Source organism: Lutra lutra, chromosome 3 (genome assembly GCF_902655055.1).
Source record: "Lutra lutra chromosome 3, mLutLut1.2, whole genome shotgun sequence".
NCBI lineage: Eukaryota > Metazoa > Chordata > Mammalia > Carnivora > Mustelidae > Lutra > Lutra lutra.
In genome coordinates, this window is record NC_062280.1 from 62,822,112 (window position 1) to 62,843,108 (window position 20,997).

The 20,997-nt window shown below is 37.1% G+C and overlaps 2 protein-coding genes across 5 annotated transcripts in view; one reads left to right on the forward strand and one right to left on the reverse strand.

The window, feature by feature from the left end:
• Positions 1 to 20,997, reverse strand: part of LOC125095498 (sodium channel protein type 3 subunit alpha) — a 1,188,574-nt gene that overhangs the window by 132,343 nt on the left and 1,035,234 nt on the right. The window lies entirely within an intron of this gene.
• SCN2A (sodium voltage-gated channel alpha subunit 2) overlaps positions 20,612 to 20,997 on the forward strand; it is a 132,603-nt gene continuing 132,217 nt past the window's right edge. For all 4 annotated transcript variants that reach the window (XM_047721983.1, XM_047721985.1, XM_047721981.1 and 1 more), the window contains exon 1: positions 20,612 to 20,829. The gene's annotated coding sequence lies outside the window, so the exon portion shown is untranslated. The remainder of the gene's footprint in view (positions 20,830 to 20,997) is intronic.

Sequence of the window (20,997 nt, forward strand, 5' to 3'; positions counted from 1 at the left end):
TTTTGATTGGTTCTTCAGGAAGCAAGTATATGATGTGGTGTAAGGAAGTGGTCCTACTGAGGGGAAAGAGAGAGGCTGGGACATGATAGTGAAATTTGTGTGGATCAAAGAAGAGTGAACGTATGGCAAACTTTGCTTTCCTGTATTTTGGTTTAGGGTTCAAATAGTAGTCTCTTAAACAAGAAACAAGTAAGTGAATCTCTTAATATTTCAGAAGGGCCATTTGGGAATATTTAATATATAGTCTTGCTGGAAGACTCAGGGAATTGAATAGATTTTTGAATTATACCTAAATATATATTCTTTCTCTAATCAAGAATATAATTAACATGGGGTAAGGGAATGGGTTAATTAGGTGTTGGGAATTAAGGAGTACACTTGTTGTGATGAGGTGTTGTGTGGACAAAGTGTTGAATCACCATACTGTACACCTGAAACTAATATTACACTGTACATTAACTCACTGAAATTCAAAGAATTTATATATATAATTAACATGAATAAACCTTCTCTATCATAGTCTATGACATCATTTGTATAGAAACTATGATGACATTATGGAATATCTGTTGTGTTCTAGGTATGTTACATACTTTTTTTAACTTGCAACCTTATAAGATAGTTACAAATGAATATGACAGAGGAGTTAACTGGCACTAGAAAGGTTAAGTAACATGTCCAGGGTCACAGGCCTAGTAAATACTTGAACCAAGATTTCATTCAAGCACTATCTTGCTCCAAAGCCCACATTCTTTTTTAGCCTTAGCACACATCAACGTATTGAACATATACTCATGCTGTTGTTGTCAGGATCAATGCAAGAAAAAAAAATGCATTGTTTAAGTAGGAAGTCAAAGTGGGCCAAGGTAGTCAGGACAAGTTCAGAAAGAGGTGACTCTTAAAGCAAATTTAATGAGGAAATAGAGATGATGGAGGTGTTCTACCATAAAGAATATCATAGTATAAGAAAAAAGTCTCTTAGAACATGCAGTCTGAGCCTTATAAAAGATTACTTTTTTGATTCATCACTTTGGGAAAAATGTTCTTGCCTGATTGAATAGAAATGGTATTTTTTTCCTGCAGATACCTTTGAGCCATACTCTGAATGCAGAGATATTTCTTCTTGGAACCAGCTCTGCCAGCATGCTTGAATAAGCAGAATTATTCCTCTAAGCTATCTGAAATGGAGCTGAGATACCAATAAGCAAATCATAACACACAAGAATGGAAAAGACAAACATTTATTCCATCCAAATAGTGCTTACATTAATCTGATTAATTAAAGCATGAATGAAAACTATTTACTTGTGAAAGAGCAGCATTAAATTAGCTCTTCATCCTAGGAGACACACTGTGATTGTTGGCTCTCATTCTGTTTTTAGCCTCATTGCTTTCTTGTTTAAAAGCTGTGACTTATACTATATTTCCTGCTAGTTGAAGCTGGGCCAGTGAATTGCCAGAGAAGGGGTTTTCTTTGTTTCACTGATGACCAGACTCAAACAAAAGCAGGGTTTTCATATTGAAATTAATAATGAAATTTGTCATCCGATAAGCTTATGTGCACAACAAGGCAACTACCTGAATGGAATCAACAATATAAGGGTTATCTTATACGTTTTTGAAGATTTTTCCAGGGAGGTTTAGCTCCCACTTGTATTCTTTCTATACAATCACTTTTTTTCTAAAAATTTTTTATAAGCAGCAGGTTTATTTCCGTTGCATTTATTACAATGTTTCAGTGGAGATAAATTGTTTTTATTGACTGTTCTGAAGAAGGACACTTCAGGATTCCTTGAAATACATAAGAACTTTAAAAACCTAGTCAAAATTGCTTTCTACTCATTGGCCTTTTACTCAAACAATACTGGTTTAGTTCTGGTTTTGACCTTATAATATTTGTCTGGAATGACCTTATTGAATATGTTAGTGGGACTTAATATGATCCTTTGTGTTTATAACTGGGTCTCTAATCTGTTAAAAAACCAGAATGTGTTCATAATTTCAGAAATGCAGAAATGAAAGTAATAGGGCATAGAAAGTTACTTCAAAGTGGAATCAGCTTAAAATGAAATTTAACTTGTAAATAATTATCTGCAACATTTAATGCCATATAATTTATAGTATTTGACTCTAAAAATTCCTTGGTAAGAAAAGAAATATGCAGAGTAATAGCTTAAATATAACTTCAGGTTATGTTTAAATAAACACCAAATTTGTTTAAATTCAGACTGAATAGAAGGTAAGGGAGGAAAGTATTTTAACTGGTAATTCCAAATGTAGATTATAATATTTCCCCAAATTTAGAAGAATTTAACCAAGTGATAAATTCATAGAACATATGCTCTGAAGGACTGGGCCAAAAAACAAAATAAGTTTAGGGGGAATATTGTATCAGTATGCTAGTAGATATACATTTGTTATTTTTTTCACCTGAGAAACCAGTCTTGATTTTCTCTTTGCTTCCAACTTCAAATTTGTTAGCTCTGTCATCTGCTATACTTATCTGCATTATGAAATGTATCTCACTCTGTGCTAATCTTGGTTTCACTTTTCCTTCTTACCTATTAGAAGGTAAACTACTTGATGCAGAGATTTTGCTTTGTTTATCTTTGGGTCCTTAACACCTAACACAGGGTCTACCATTAAACATTTACCCCATGAACTGGATCTACACAATGGTATGGATATGCTCAGACATTTGGGATTGCCTTTATTTAAAGAGACAGGACAGGTTTGAATTTTTTTGTCCTATCTTTTTAAATCCACATGACTAACACCTAGAGGTGCAAATGAGGTGGAGGAGAGCCCAGGAGCTATTTCTAGGAAAAAAGCATTTCTCTGATCCTTTGCTTCTGCCCACAGTGTTAATAACACTTTGTTCAGCACCCACACTGTCAATTTCATTCCAGCTGGGACTCTTCTGATTAGCAGTCTGCTCTTTGTGTTCCCAGAGACAGCTAAAAGAAGGAGGGGCCACAATGACAAAAAATTAGATAAATATGATATTGCAGTGTGACAGCATCTTACATCAATACCAAGGGAGAAAAACAAAGAAGCTCAAAGGTTCTCTTGGGATTGTTATTCAGCACTGCCTACTTATAATTTCAAAATGATCTTGTAGCAGTTTGTTCTTTCAGAAATCATTTCACAACTTTATTTGATTGATCCTTATAACAACCTTGTGTAGTTGGGTGATAGAGGGAGCTATAATACTATATCCAAGATGAATCTGCTTTAGATGGTTGGCAGGGTCTGTATAGTTCCTGAGATTTACCAGATTAGTAGATTTCCAGGCAGATGATAGAAAAAAAAAAAGGTTCACAGTGGAGATAACAATATGAAGGGGGTGGACAGAGACATGAAAATGTATGCTGTGATTGAGAATATGAAAGCTAATGGCACATGGTAGAGGGGTGGAGATAAACCTGAAAAGGGAAAGCAGGCAGAAATCACATCATAAAGATTTTGCTTGCCATCCTAAGGGGCTGGGACTTCATCCCTCAATAGTAGTGAGCCATTGAATATTTTCTAGCAGGTAATCATAATTAGCTCTGTGCTTAGTATAAATTATGTAGAAAGCACAATTGCTAATAACCGGAACAGAGACATGTAATATTTTTCTTCTTCAAAATATATGCTCCTTACACTTGCGGTCCAGTTTCATCATTCTACCCAAGGTAAAGGGCTATCACCAACCTGCCAACTGTAAATTTAACTTTCTTCCCCTCTAAAGAAAGTAACTCTGAATGACAGTGAGTGGGACTCCTGGTATTATAGGGATAATCTCAGGTACACTTTAAATTATATTAAACATTAAATAATTTTAAAAGGTACAGCATAAGGAATATAGTCAATCATGTAATAGCATTGTAGAGTGACAGCTGATAGGTACCACTTGTGGTGAGCATGGCATAACTTAGAGACTTGTGAAATCACTATGTTGTACATCTGAAATTAATGTGACATTATGTTATCAACTATACTTCAATTAAAAAATAATTATTTGCATCTATGGGCCTATTACCATTATTAACAAATTAAATATAATATATTTATAATTAAAGTACTGCATCTGAACAGATAGAAATGATAGTAGAAGGAGGAAGACAAAAGAGCAATCAGAGTGAGATAGAGAGCCAGGAGAGAAACCTAGAATTATTGGCACATGGCAGAAAACCTGAGTTTTGTTGCTGTAACCACAACTGCCATTAAATTTGTCCCAACAGCAAAACTCCCACTCTTATATTTTAAGCCTTCTGTGCTGGTACTCTGTTCTAAACTTATAAGGCTGTATGACTCCTAACTAACAAGTGTTAAAAATACTGACTGTAGTCTGTGGATAATATTTTAATGTGTGGGTAAAGTGTTTTTCTCTTTTAAAAAGTTCAATTGAAGAAAGCCTTTTATGTTTATTTCCAAGCACATATACAAATTTGGGAACAGCAAGGTAAGTTCTCTACCATTATTTTTATTTTTGTTGTTTCCTTTTTGGAGTCTATGGATAGAAAGTGTTATATTAGGTTCTACATCATTACTTTATTCCAGTAAAACTCTAGAAGTGAAGCTGGGGGATTGGAGTAGTGGTCTCCTCCAGTGACCACTCTTTTATCCTTTCAGTGGCAGGTGAGGTAGATAGGTTCCTACTTTTATAACTAGAGGAACTTGATAATCGTCATTCTGAGCTCTAGTTCTGATATCTTACTAATGTCTGTATTGATTAGATCCCTAGCCATTGGTACTGTCTCTTGTTCTTTTTTTTGGTGGTGAGTTTTTCTGTCTTGTAATTTTATCCAGATAAGAATAGATGAATGAGGGGCACCTGGGTGGCTCAGAGGGTTAAGGCCTCTGCCTTCGGCTCAGGTCATGATCCCCGGGTCCTGGGATCGAGCCCCGTGTCGGGCTCTCTCCTTGGTGGGGAGCCTGCTTCCTCCTCTCTCTCTCTCTGCCTGCCTCTCTGCCAACTTGTGATCTCTCTCTGTCGAATAAATAAATAAAATCTTTAAAAAAAAAAGAATAGATGAATGAGAGAACAAAATACTAAAAGGGTAGCAATGACCCCAGAAAAAATACACTAATCAAATCAGAAGAGACCCGAAACCAGGAGGAGAAGAAAGGGGGGATAAAAGAAAAAATTATATCTATATCTATATCTATATCTATCTATATATATATATATATAAAACCAGTGCATAGAACAGAGCCACACACTTGATTTTGGGTGTATTTTGGTTTGATAGAAGAAACTACCTCCCAAAATTTTAATGAAAGAAAAATTTATATGTGTGTATATATACATATATATATATACACACACACACAAAAATAAAGGTAAACACGATGAAAAAATGGAATATGATTGTAAAGATGAAAATTAAAAACAATTCTAAAAAAAGGAATTGATAAGAAGTTGGTTGAAAAAGAAAAAAAAGAGGAAAGAATGTAATCAGGCTGGAGACTAGAACAAAGCCATGTGCTAGATTTAGGGTATATTTTGATCTAGAAGAAATCATATCCCAAAATTTTAAAGCAAAAAAAAAAAAAACCCAACAAACCTATATGTATACAAAAAATAAGGCTAAATACAATGAAGGAATAAAATGTGACTATAACAATGAAAATTTAAAAAGATTTTAAAAAGGTATTGATAAGATAAAATAGTTAAAAAACATTAAAATAATAAAGAGGAAAAATTTAAAAATAGAATAAGAAAAACATTTTTTTAATTTAACTTTGAAAGACTAAAGAATCATGGGGAAAAAAGCCATGAATTCTATGTGTTGCTTTCCCCTACCTCTGGAGTTCCGCAGTTCTCATTAATCAGTGAAGTTGGTCTTAGCTGGACGTTCTTGCAAATCTTCTGTGGGAGGGGCCTGTTGCAGTGATTCTCAAATGTCTTTGCCCGAGGTGGAATTGCACCACCCTTTCCAGGGGCCAGGCTAAGTAATCTGCTCGGGTTTGCTTTGGGAGCTTTTGTTCCCTGAAGGCTTTCCAAAGAGCTTTGGAGGATGGGAATGAAGATGGCAGCCTGTAGGCGCTGAGAGCTCAGGGCCCCACTCCTCAGTGTGCCCTCAGAGAAAAGCTGTTAATCTCTCCCATCTCCCTGGTCTGTAGCCTCACTCCAAGCTTACCCAGCCTGTGACCCAGCATTTCTATCTCTGGTGCATGCCCCATTTGGAGTCTCCAATCCCAGCAGATTCCTGCAGCACGTTCCTGTGCCACTCCTCCCGGAAGAGGTAGGCGGGGGTCTCTCAAGATCTGCCACTTGTGGGGTCCCTGCTTGAAAAGCAGTGGTCCAACTGTGCCTCGGATCACAGTTTAAGGTCACCCCGAGCTGAGAGCCCACTCCTCGTCTCTGTCTCTGCAGCCAGCTTCCCCGATCCGATACCTGGGGGCTCTGCCACACTCAGACACCCCTGGTCTTTCTGAGACCCCATGGGTCCTGAGACCACACTGTCCCAACAAGGGCTCCACCCCCATTTAGCCTCTGGAGCAACATCCCTCAGTGGAGCAGACGTCTGAAAGTTCTGGTTTTGTGCTCCGCTGCTCTACTGCTTGCCAGGAGCTGGCCCCACCCCCCGCAGTCTCTCTTCCTGTATGTTGCCTCTGATTCACTTCTCACATCCTACATTCCAGAAAGTATTTTTCATATTTCTGTTCCTAGAATTGCTACTCTTCTTCTCTTCTCTCTCCTGTTGAGTTTGTAGGTGTTCAGAATCGTGTGATAACTACCTAGCTGAACTCCCAGGACCTGATGATATTTAGGTCTCTTGCTCCTCCACCATCTTGCTCCTTGCTCCCCTGCCCCCCCCATGGTTGTAGTTTTTATACCTTCTGTTATTTACCCCACAGAGATGAATTTGTCAGGAAATAAAATTAGGAATTTACCAAATGCAGTTCTTAATCTAAATTTTTTAGCTGAGAATTACCATTATTAGTAATAATAATAATGGTAAGCTTGGAAAAATGAGGCTCTATGAAATGGCTGCCATAAGAACCATAAAAAAAGGATTTGGAGTTTATAATCAGTCTCTTCTGCCTATCAGGGGGATTTCTGCAGACACCAAGTGACCATACTTTGTCATAAGATTAGAGCCTGTCAGTGTGTTTAAGTGGTACATCATATTGGTTGATAGCTCAGGACAAAAGATCCCCTCCTGATTAGTGATGTCAGGATAACCTGATTGTACTTTTGTTGTCCTCAGCAGGGAGCCACCAGCCAGCATTCATGTATTTCTGGTGTCAATCACAGGATCACAGGAGACTTTTACCATGTATGAGAACTTCTCATTCAGTGGATCATGGAAAGCAGCATTTTCTTTCAAAGAAGTATGTTCTGGAAAGAGAAGAGTCTCTGGCAGAATTCCAGGGGTCCCTAAGCTTCTGTTCTTCACCACTCTGCCCTCTTCTCCCAATCATCAATCTCTTGACAGTTTATTTACTTTTATCACTTTGGCTCCTTCTGTTTTGCCTTCTCTTTTTGTCTTCCTGTATTAGTCTTTACATCAGTTGCAAACCCATCATGCATTCTTAAATGCCACAGTTAAGAGAAGCAAACCTGAAGATCATCCTTATTTCCATCCTGCCCTTTTGGCTCATATAATAGGCGAGGACCTGGAGCTGAGAACAAAAAGCACATAAATTCCAAAGCTTATTAAAATATATTCTTCACTGTTTTTATCTCCTGAGTCTATAGTAGTACTCAAATAGAACCTGACCATTGAGATTAGAGGTCTGAGTTGGAGTTCCAGACACAGGACACAAGACACAGCTAGTAAGCTATAGGACTTTTACCTTTATTTTCTTCATCTTTATGAGGGAAGAAAAAAAAAAACTAGTTCACAGACCTTTGTGGGAATTTAATGAGTTTATCTTTGCAAAGTGCCTAGCACACTGGTTGGCACATAAATACTCAACAAACATTAGCTATTGCTAAAATTATTTGTAACACCTCCTCTTTCAAAAGATTATAGCACATATTCTGTTCATGATATTTTGTTTATGGAAGCTATATGCCTAATTTATACCACCCTTTTAGTTCTTCATCCATCATTTGAAAACATACTAGTAAATTTCAATTCATACTAATTGGAATTAGTATGATAAGCTACCCTTTTTTTTTCATCAGTATTAGAAGTCTTTGAACATGGTCTAAAAAATTTTGACTTTTCTACTTAAGGGCAGTGATGCCCTAATTGTAATGCTACAGGAAAAACATAAGATATAGAGCTCAACTTTTTAAAACTGTCTTGAAGTTGGCAATCAACAATTTAAAAGATATTGGCATATTTCAAGGTGACTAAAACTGCATAAATTAAATTGTTTTTTTCAGGGGTTTCCTTGGTTATATTTCTTCAACATAGACATTTTATATGGGAAGAATTGATGCAAGAAAAACATAAACAAATATTAGGCCCAAACTAGACTGTCTTTCTCCATTTCTTGAATTGTACATGTGTTAAAAAATTGAGTGAGATGTGGTAAAAAGTGACAAAGTAAAGTTTTGATCAAACATACATATAAATGTGTAAAAAATATATTATTTAATAATTATTATGATCATATATAATGCATAAAATATAGAATAATATATAATACATGTAGTTATATATAAAGTAAACATAAAATATATTAAATGCATATAAATTGCATATGATATATATTTTATACAAAATATGTGTGTATAAATATATAAATATATTTTATATAATACATACACACACAAAGCTGGAGACCCAGGAAAGCCAGTGGAGTAATTCAGTCTGAGTCCAAAAACCTAAGAATCAATGGAGCCAACAGTGTAAATCACATCCTGAGGGAAGATGAGAAGTTTCAGCTCAAGCAGAGAAGCAAAAGAAAAAGGGATGAATTCTTTCTTCTTTTACCTTTTGTTCTATTTAGGCCCTCAACAGATTGGATAATGCCCACTCACACTGGAGAGGGCAATCTGTTTTACTGAGTCCATTAGTTCAAATGCTCATCTCATCCAGAAACACTCTCACAGATCCATAGGTAATGTTTACTCTGGGCTCCCTTAGCCAGTTGAGTTTACACATAAAATTAATGACAACACTTGCTTTTATCCCTAAAAGTTAAAGTAATTTTGAAAATCAAGCTGCCAAAATAAAACTATAGTTTTTATTATTAAAATAGTGCCAGAAAGAGATATCATTAAAAAAATTATGTTTTATTGGTTTATTGTTGCTAGCTAAAAGAATGTCAAATCAATTTCAGAATACATATATATGAATATATAAATTCTCTCATATATATATTCCAGATTACAATAAACATTTTAATAAAAGTAAAGTTGTAATAATCTCCTTAAAGTTTGTTCAAAGTCTTTTTCAAAGTGACAAAAATGCTAACATGAAATAAGTGTTGTTCAATGATATTTTATCAAAATTATTTTAGAACTCCATTGGGAAAAAAAAAAAGAACTCCATTGAAAACAATTGTAGAGTATAGTGGTCTGCTCTCAATATTTATCTAATTAACCCAACATATTTATTGAATACCCACTTTAAGGTCAGCTTTCTGTTTAGATCTTGGATGGTAGTTTAATCAAAGGCATACTATTTACCACTTGATTTCACACTCTATAATGAAGACATGGAATCCACACATAAAAGTAAATAACAGGGGGAGGAGTCAAGATGGCAGAGAAGTAGCAGGCTGAGACTACTTCGGGTAGCAGGAGATCAGCTAAATAGCTTATCTAAAGATTGCAAACACCTACAAATCCAACGGGAGATTGAAGAGAAGAAGAACAGCAATTCTAGAAACAGAAAATCAACCACTATCTGAAAGGTAGGACTGGCGGAAAAATGAATCCAAAGCGACGGGAAGATAGACTGCGGGGGGAGGGGCCGGCTCCCGGCGAGCGGTGGAGCAATGGAGCAAAATCAGGACTTTTAAAAGTCTGTTCCGCTGAGGGACATCGCTCCAGAGGCTTAACTGGGGTGAAGCCCGCGCGGGGTCAGCGTGGCCTCAGGTCCCGCAGGGTCACAGAAGGATCAGGGTGTCTGAGTGTCGCAGAGCTTACCGGTATTAGAACGGGGAAGCCGGCTACAGAGACAGAGCCGAGGAGTGACTCTCAGCTCGGGGTTGCCTTGAACCGGTCGCAGGCTTGGTCAGCTCGGAGCGCAGCCGGAGGCCAGATGACGGGAGTCATTGGGCACTATTCTCTGAGGGCGCACTGAGGAGTGGGGCCCCGGGCTCTTGGCTCCTCCAGGCCGGAGACCGGGAGGACGCCATCTTCATTCCCGTCCTCCAGACTCTACGGAAAGCGCTCAGGGAACAAAAGCTCCCGAAAGCAAACCTAGCAAACCCGAGCGGATTACTCAGCCCGGCCCCGGGTAAGGGCAGTGCAACTCCGCCTGGGGCAAAGACGCTTGAGAATCACTACAACAGGCCCCTCCCCCAGAAGATCAACGGGAAACCCAGCCAGGACCAAGTTCACCTACCAAGGAGTACAGTTTCAATACCAAGGAGAGCGGCAGAATTCCAGAGGAGAAGAAAGCAAAGCATGGAACTCATGGCTTTCTCCCCATGATTTTTTAGCCTTGCAGTTAATCTAATTTTTTTTTCTTTTTCAATTTTTTTTCTCTTTTTCTCTTCTTCTGCTAAATTTTTTTAGCTTTTACCGTTTTCTTTTTTAACGTTTTTTAAATAGTTTATCTAATATATATATGTATTTTTCCTCTTTTTATATTTTTTTTAATCCGCTTTCTTTTTTTAAATAGTTTCTTTTTTTTTTTTTTCTTTTTGAACCCCTTTTCATCCCCTTTCTCCCCCGTCACGATTTGGGATCTCTTCTGATTTGGCTAAAGCATATTTTCCTGGGGTTGTTGCCACCCTTTTAGTATTTTACTTGCTCCTTCATAAACTCTTATCTGGACAAAATGACAAGGCGGAAAAATGCACAACAAAAAAAAGAACAAGAGGCAGTACCAAAGGCTAGGGACCTAATCAATACAGACATTGGTAATATGTCAGATATAGAGTTCAGAATGATGATTCTCAAGGTTCTAGCCGGGCTTGAAAAAGGCATGGAAGATATTAAAGCAACCCTCTCGGGAGATATAAAAGCCCTTTCTGGAGAAATAAAAGAACTAAAATCTAACCAAGTTGAAATCAAAAAAGCTATTAATGAGGTGCAATCAAAAATGGAGGCTCTCACTGCTAGGATAAATGAGGCAGAAGAAAGAATTAGCGATATAGAAGACCAAATGACAGAGAATAAAGAAGCTGAGCAAAAGAGGGACAAACAGCTACTGGACCATGAGGGGAGAATTCGAGAGATAAGTGACACCATAAGACGAAACAACATTAGAATAATTGGGATTCCAGAAGAAGAGGAAACGGAGAGGGGAGCAGAAGGTATATTGGAGAGAATTATTGGAGAGAATTTCCCCAATATGGCAAAGGGAACAAGCATCAAAATTCAAGAGGTTCAGAGAACCCCCCTCAAAATCAATAAGAATAGGTCCACACCCCGTCACCTAATAGTAAAATTTACAAGTCTTAGTGACAAAGAAAAGATCCTGAAAGCAGCCCGGGAAAAGAAGTCTGTAACGTACAATGGTAAAAATATTAGATTGGCAGCAGACTTATCCACAGAGACCTGGCAGGCCAGAAAGAGCTGGCATGATATATTCAGAGTACTAAATGAGAAAAACATGCAGCCAAGAATACTATATCCAGCTAGGCTATCATTGAAAATAGAAGGAGAGATTAAAAGCTTCCAGGACAAACAAAAACTGAAAGAATTTGCAAATACCAAACCAGCTCTACAGGAAATATTGAAAGGGGTCCTCTAAGCAAAGAGAGACCCTAAAAGTAGTAGATCAGAAAGAAACAGAGACAATATACAATAACAGTCACCTTACAGGCAATACAATGGCACTAAATTCCTATCTCTCAATACTTACCCTGAATGTTAATGGGCTAAATGCCCCAATCAAAAGACACAGGGTATCAGAATGGATAAAAAAACAAAACCCATCTATATGTTGCCTACAAGAAACTCATCTTAAACCCGAAGACACCTTCAGGTTTAAAGTGAGGGGGTGGAAAAGAATTTACCATGCTAATGGACATCAGAAGAAAGCAGGAGTGACAATCCTTATATCAGATCAATTAGATTTTAAGCCAAAGACTATAATAAGAGATGAGGAAGGACACTATATCATACTCAAAGGAACTGTCCAACAAGAAGATCTAACAATTTTAAATATCTATGCCCCTAACGTGGGAGCAGCCAACTATATAAACCAATTAATAACAAAATCAAAGAAACACATCGACAAGAATATAATAATAGTAGGGGATTTTAACACTCCCCTCACTGAAATGGACAGATCATCCAAGCAAAAGATCAACAAGGAAATCAAGGCCTTAAATGACACACTGGACCAGATGGACATCACAGATATATTCAGAACTTTTCATCCCAAAGCAACAGAATACACATTCTTCTCTAGTGCACATGGAACATTCTCCAGAATAGATCACATTCTTGGTCCTAAATCAAGTCTCAACCAGTATCAAAAGATTGGGATCATTCCCTGCATATTTTCAGACCACAATGCTCTAAAGCTAGAACTCAATAACAAGAGGAAATTTGGAAAGAACCCAAATACATGGAGACTAAACAGCATCCTTCTAAAGAATGAATGGGTCAACCAGGAAATTAAAGAAGAATTGAAAAAATTTATGGAAACAAACGATAATGAAAACACAACGGTTCAGAATCTGTGGGACACAACAAAGGCAGTCCTGAGAGGAAAATATATAGCGGTACAAGCCTTTCTCAAGAAACAAGAAAGGTCTCAGGTAGACAACCTAACCCTACACCTAAAGGAGCTGGAGAAAGAACAAGAAAGAAACCCTAAACCCAGCAGGAGAAGAGAAATCATAAAGATAAGAGCAGAAATCAATGAAATAGAAACCAAAAAAACAATAGAACAAATCAACGAAACTAGGAGCTGGTTCTTTGAAAGAATTAATAAGATTGATAAACCCCTGGCCAGACTTATCAAAAAGAAAAGAGAAAGGACCCAAATAAATAAAATCATGAATGAAAGAGGAGAGATCACAACGAACACCAAAGAAATACAGACAATTATAAGAACATACTATGAGCAACTCTACACCAACAAATTTGACAATCTGGAAGAAATGGATGCATTCCTAGAGACATATAAACTACCACAACTGAACCAGCAAGAAATAGAAAGCCTGAACAGACCCATAACCAGTAAGGAGATTGAAACAGTCATCAAAAATCTCCAAACAAACAAAAGCCCAGGGCCAGATGGCTTCCCGGGGGAATTCTACCAAACATTTAAAGAAGAACTAATTCCTATTCTCCTGAAACTGTTCCAAAAAATAGAAATACAAGGAAAACTTCCAAACTCGTTTTATGAGGCCAGCATCACCTTGATCCCAAAACCAGACAAGGATCCCATCAAAAAAGAGAACTACAGACCAATATCCTTGATGAACACAGATGCAAAAATTCTCGCCAAAATACTAGCCAATAGGATTCAACAGTACATTAAAAGGATTATTCACCACGACCAAGTGGGATTTATTCCAGGGCTGCAAGGTTGGTTCAACATCCGCAAATCAATCAATGTGATACAACACATTAATAAAAGAAAGAACAAGAACCATATGATACTCTCCATAGATGCTGAAAAAGCATTTGACAAAGTACAGCATCCCTTCCTGATCAAAACTCTTCAACGTGTAGGGATAGACGGCACATACCTCAATATTATCAAAGCCATCTATGAAAAACCCACCGCAAATATCATTCTCAATGGAGAAAAACTGAAAGCTTTTCCGCTAAGGTCAGGAACACGGCAGGGATGTCCGTTATCACCACTGCTATTCAACATAGTACTAGAAGTCCTAGCCTCAGCAATCAGACAACAAAAGGAAATTAAAGGCATCCAAATCGGCAAAGAAGAAGTCAAACTATCACTCTTTGCAGATGGTATGATACTCTATGTGGAAAACCCAAAAGACTCCACTCCAAAACTGCTAGAACTTGTACAGGAATTCAGTAAAGTGTCAGGATATAAAATCAATGCACAGAAATCAGTTGCATTTCTCTACACCAACAACAAGACAGAAGAAAGAGAAATTAAGGAGTCCATCCCATTTACAATTGCTCCCAAAACTATAAGATACCTAGGAATAAACCTAACCAAAGAGACTAAGAATCTATACTCAGAAAACTATAAAGTACTCATGAAAGAAATTGAGGAAGACACAAAGAAATGGAAAAATGTTCCATGCTCCTGGGTTGGAAGAATAAACATTGTGAAAATGTCTATGCTACCTAAAGCAATCTACACATTTAATGCAATTCCTATCAAAGTACCATCCATTTTTTTCAAAGAAATGGAACAAATAATCCTAAAATTTATATGGAACCAGAAAAGACCGCGAATAGCCAAAGGAATATTGAAAAAGAAAGCCAAAGTTGGTGGCATCACAATTCCGGACTTCAAGCTCTATTACAAAGCTGTCATCATCAAGACAGCATGGTACTGGCACAAAAACAGACACATAGATCAATGGAACAGAATAGAGAGCCCAGAAATGGACCCTCAACTCTATGGTCAACTCATCTTCGACAAAGCAGGAAAGAATGTCCAATGGAAAAAAGACAGCCTCTTCAATAAATGGTGTTGGGAAAATTGGACAGCCACATGCAGAAAAATGAAATTGGATCATTTCCTTACACCACACACGAAAATAGACTCAAAATGGATGAAGGATCTCAATGTGAGAAAGGAATCTATCAAAATCCTCGAGGAGAACACAGGCAGCAACCTCTTCGACCTCAGCCGCAGCAACATCTTCCTAGGAACTTCACCAAAGGCAAGGGAAGCAAGGGCAAAAATGAATTTTGAGATTTTATCAAGATCAAAAGCTTTTGCACAGCAAAGGAAACAGTTAACAAAACCAAAAGACAACTGACAGAATGGGAGAAGATATTTGCAAACGACATATCAGATAAAGGGCTAGTGTCCAAAATCTATAAAGAACTTAGCAAACTCAACACCCAAAGAACAAATAATCCAATCAAGAAATGGGCAGAGGACATGAACAGACAGTTCTGCAAAGAAGACATCCAGATGGCCAACAGACACATGAAAAAGTGCTCCATATCACTCGGCATCAGGGAAATACAAATCAAAACCACCATGAAATATCACCTCACACCAGTCAGAATGGCTAAAATTAACAAGTCAGGAAATGACAGATGCTGGCGAGGATGCGGAGAAAGGGGAACCCTCCTACACTGTTGGTGGGAATGCAAGCTGGTGCAACCACTCTGGAAAACAGCATGGAGGTTCCTCAAAAAGTTGAAAATAGAACTACCCTATGACCCAGCAATTGCACTGCTGGGTATTTACCCTAAAGATACAAACGTAGTGATCCGAAGGGGCACGTGCACCCGAATGTTTATAGCAGCAATGTCTACAACAGCCAAACTATGGAAAGAACCTAGATGTCCATCTACAGACGAATGGATAAAGAAGATGTGGTATATATACACAATGGAATACTATGCAGCCATCAAAAGAAATGAAATCTTGCCATTTGCGACGACGTGGATGGAACTAGAGGGTATCATGCTTAGCGAAATAAGTCAATCGGAGAAAGACAACTATCATATGATCTCCCTGATATGAGGGAGAGGAGATGCAACATGGGGGGTTGAGGGGGTAGGAGAAGAGTAAATGAAACAAGATGGGATTGGGATGGAGACAAACCATAAGTGACTCTTAATCTCACAAAACAAACTGAGGGTTGATGGGGGGAGGGGGTTGGGAGAGCGGGGATGGGGTTATGGATATTGGGGAGGGTATGTGCTATGGTGAGTGTTGTGAAGTGTGTAAACCTGGTGATTCGCAGACCTGTACCCCTGGGGATAAAAATATATGTTTATAAAGCTGTAAAAAAAAAAAAAGAAAAAAGAAAGGATGAATCCCCAAGTTTTGTAGCAACATGGACGGGACTGGAAGAGATTATGCTGAGTGAAATAAGTCAAGCAGAGAGAGTCAATTATCATATGGTTTCACTTATTTGTGGAGCATAACAAATAGCATGGAGGACAAGGGGAGATGGAGAGGAGAAGGGAGTTGAGGGAAATTGGAAGGGGAGGTGAACCATGAGAGACTATGGACTCTGAAAATCGATCTGAGAATTTTGAAGGGGTTGGGGGGTGGGAGGTTGGGGGCACCAGGTGGTGGGTATTGTAGAGGGCACGGATTGCATGGAGCACTGGGTGTGGTGCAAAAATAATGAATACTGTTATGCTGAAAAAATAAAAAATATTAAAAATAAAAAAAAAAGTAAATAACATTTCCATGACATAATACTAAAAAATGATATGCATATTCTGTGTCTAATTCACTCATTATTTGGACTGCTTTGATGTTCCAGGTACTGTTTTATGAACCAGGTTTATAGCAATGAACAAAACAAACATCTCTGCCTTAATGGAACTTACATTTTTCTTAGCAAAGACACACAAAATGTATAGCATGTCAGCTAAGTAATACAGGAAAAAATAAAAGCAGAGGAGTTAGGGTGTAGTGGTAGGGATCAGGGTTAGCTTTACTGAGGAGGTCATTCTTATCCATGACTAGAATGGCAGAGAAAGTGAGCCATGAAAAACCCATAGAAGAACATTCTAGGCAAACATATCAAAAGATGGAACTTCTTGAAGAAGGAACATTGCTGCCATGTTAGAGTAACTAGCAAACACACTAGAATGATTGGAGTAGAGTGAGTGAGGTCAAGAGTAACTAGAGAATAAATTAGAGAGGTAAAGAGGCCCAGATTGTTCAGCACATGATGAGCATTTGGTCAGGCTTTGGCTTTATTCTGTGGGAGTTGAAGAGCCACTGGAAGGTTTTGAAAAGAGAAGTACCTTATATGATATACAGTTTAATAGGATGACTTTAGTTTCCTAAGAATAGCTTGTAGCAAATGCAAGGGAAGAATTAGAGAAAGAAACTAGTTAAGATATTGCAAAGATACAAAATACAAGTGATGCTAGTTTATGCCAAGGTAAAATAGTAAAGTAGTGAGTTTGATTCTGAATACATTTCAAAAGAGAAGCTAAGTATTCATAAATTGATTAGATGTGGAGTATGAAAGGAAGAGTCAAAGGTGACATTAAAGTTTAGGATTAACATCATTAAAAGATGGAATTGCTATTACCCAAGATGGTGAGTATTTTAAGAGATGCAGAAGCTCATCTTAGACATGTTAAGTTCGTAGAGAGTGAATATGTTAAATGGCATTTGATTATAAATCTAGAGTTGAGGAGAGAGGACTGGGCTAGAGCAATAATTTGGAAGTTGTCAAAGCCTATTTTCTGGTGTCAATGTTCAAAGGAGGGATAATGGAGGGAAAACCCAGCATAAGGCACTGAGAAGAAGCACCCATGAATAGAAGAAGTAGACTGCAGAATGGCGTCAAGCAAAGGCAAGTGAGGAAAGTGTTTCAAGAAAGAGGAAGTAAGGGCTCCCGGGTGGCTCAGTCATTAAGCATCTGCCGTCAGCTCAGGTCATGATCCCAGGGTTCTGGGATTGAGCCCCACATCGGGCTCCCTATTCAGCAGGAAGCCTGCTTTTCCCTCTCCCACTCTCCTTACTTGTATTCCCTCTCTTGCTGTCTCTCTCTCTCTGTCAAATAAATAAATAAAATCTTTAAAAAAAGAAAGTAAACAAACTTTTCAAATGCTTCCAAATATTATGATTGAAAAATGTGTAACACTGAATTGAGCATGAAGAAATTGAGTCTGGCACATTACAAAGCATCCCCAAATGAACATTTAGTTAGTTCATGGTTTTTTGGTTCTGCTGATCCTGGTTAGATTTACCTGATCTTATCTGGATTTGTTCGTTCACCTGTATTGACTGCCAGGTCAGCTTGGGGCTAGCAATTCTTGGAAGTTTATGGCAAGGAAAGCTGTCTCTACTCCAAGTGGTTTCATGTCTTCCAAGGCAGCCCAGACTTTTTCATATGGTGGTCAGAGAGGATTCCAAGAAAATAAGGAGAAGCATACAAGAAAATTTGAGGTCTTGGGGTGCCTGGATGCCTCAGTCAGTTAAGCATCTGACTCCTGATTTTAGCTCAGCTCATGATCTCAGGGTTGTGGGATCAAGCCCCATGTCAGGCTCCGTACTTAGTGTAGTCCGCTTGTCCCTTTCCCTCTGCTCCTTCCCCTGCTCTCTCTCTCTCTCTCTCAAATAAATAAATAAATAAAATCTATTTAAAAAGATGTTTAAGAAAGTTTGAGATTAAAGACTTAAAACTGGAATGATATCATTTCCACTATATATTCTTTTGCTAAATCATGAGGTCAGCCCAGATAAAAGATGGAAAGATAATCTCCAACTCCTAATAGTAGTCACATTGAAAACAACATGAATAGCCAATAAGAAAAGGATTGTGACACCATTTACAATTTACCACAGTAATACTGACAAGAGCATACTAAAAATAAAGAATGCAAATATATTCTATAAATTTTTGAAAGGTATAACCTATGAATATTGAATTCTACGTTTTTTGATTCATCAAAACTGAAGTTATGTGCTGGAAAGGAATACACATAAAGTATTTTAGGTAATTATCTATTTGCTGAGATAAGTTGATTTTACATCACATCATTTCATGGTCCTCAAACTGGGATGTTGTCTCCCTAAGAGTATGCAGTGGTGTACCTGGAAGTACACAAAGTCTCAGGATAAGTTAGACACATCTTCCTAAAGGGTAAAATTTTACCTTCAAAACAATGAGAAAAATATTTAAATGTTATATAAATTATTATAAAATTCCTATGATTTTAAAGATGAAGTGAAGCTTCAATGGTATTTCATGCTTGTAGCATCTTTCGCTCTAATTTGATGACTTCTAGCTTCTTGGCCATTAGGAGTGCTTTGCTGGAAAATTTGAGGAAAATGATCATGATTTATGTGCCCTGAGAATTTATAACAGTATCCTATGTTTTTGCAGAAAACTTATGAGATGAAATAGTTGAGTACACATATTTAAATAATGTGACCTACTAAGTCACTTTATTTTTTTTTGTGAAATGTTAATAAATTTTAAAAAGCATTTTAAAAACAATACAAGTATATCTTAATGATATTGTAGAAATAGGAGAAAATTTAGAGAACCAGATTTGTTCTTCTGACTTGCTTATTAGTTAACTCTGGAGAAAACCTAAAAAGTGGGCTTGGGTATCCTCATCTATTCCATCTATTCGGTGGTATTCGGTGGAAATGCGGGAACAAGCTACATAATATGACCTCAGCAAGGATAAAGTGAAATGTTACATAAAGGATCAAAAACATGTGACTGATACTCCGGTTTTTATTAAATTGGTTCATCAGCATTATGGCTTCCGGTCAACATGTATACTCTGTGTTCTGTGGATAAAATAGGACTTAGATATTTGAACCTCAGATACTATTCTGGATGATATGCTTATTCTAGATGATATAAGACTTTTAAAAATAAAATTTTTATCAAAGATTACAAAGAGAACATTTCAGACCAGTTTAAGACCTGGAATCCTGTGAGTTTTGGAATTGGTTTTCAGCACCACGGATAGTATTAATGCCAAAGCTACGAATAATTAAGACTTTAGGATCAAACTCCTTGGCAGGGAGAATTTTAGTTCATATACCTGTCCCCAGATTTGAATGGTATTGTGAAAAAGTGGAAAGAAAGCTGTCTATCTTTTTATTTAGAAATTTAAGAATGAACCAGATCTTCACAATTGCTAACAGAAAAATTAATTAAACAGATCCATATTGAACACATAACATGCTCAGTGTAACTGGCATTATTTGCCAAATGCATTCTCATAATGACTTTTCTCTTATCCTGCTAAGAAGGTGTAATACACATTTACTGCAGTTATCAAATTTCATATAGCATGTAATTTGATATCTGTATATTTTGAACTATTTTAAAAACAGTTTGACTAAAGATTTTCATTTGCCTTTTAGTAATTTCATTGTCCCACATTAACTTTAATAATTCTCCAAAATTACCTCCAAATAGCAAAAATAACAACATAACAAAGAATTTCTCTAATAACAAAAATTTAAACACGTTCTCCACGAAAAGGTACCAGTAAAGATAAACTTGGCATCTAAAATTATTTTATAGGAGATACATGTTGCTCTCAAAGGTAGTAAATAAAGTTAAGTAAGTCTTAAGGTAAACATTAACTTTGTAATGCTATGAAAAGCTTCCATTTAGTTTAAATATAACAAATAATTTTAAATAAACCCTAAAAATAGGATTACAAATTTTAAAAATTTATGCTCCCATGCTTCTTAAATGTTTAATTTACAAGTAATTAAGGTAGTTGATTTCAAATACAGTGGAATTATGTACTATACACCATTTAATCAAACTTACTAAATACAGTGTTGTTAAAGGATCTTGAATGAAAATGGTTCCAGCTTTGGCCAGGAGATGGAGCTGTCACGTAAGATGCAGGCTTACATTTATTTATTTATTTATTTTTCAATTTAGCATGCTGCTTTCTAACAGACAGTGGGTACCATCGAGTGAGCGTCAGAACAGAAGGCTAAAGCAGAAGCAGAGAGGATGCCGTAGTCGCCCTTTTTTGCTTTTTCTTCTTCAGTGAGGATGGAGCACATGTGAAATTTTACCGTCTGCTTTAGTCAAAATTCTGAAGAACTGCTGTGGAGACTATTATATTCACCACATATACGGATTCTGTGCTATGATTTACAATTCCCTTTATTTCAGGTAAGGCAACATGATTCTATCTTTGATTTATCCCTGAATTGTTATTTGTGTTAATGATAATTAAAATAAGGTGTGTGCTTTGTAAGCTTGGATTTAGATCTAAAAGATTGAATACCTCTAATTCTGGCTGCCCTAGATCTTTAAATCCTCCTGCACTGAAATGAGATT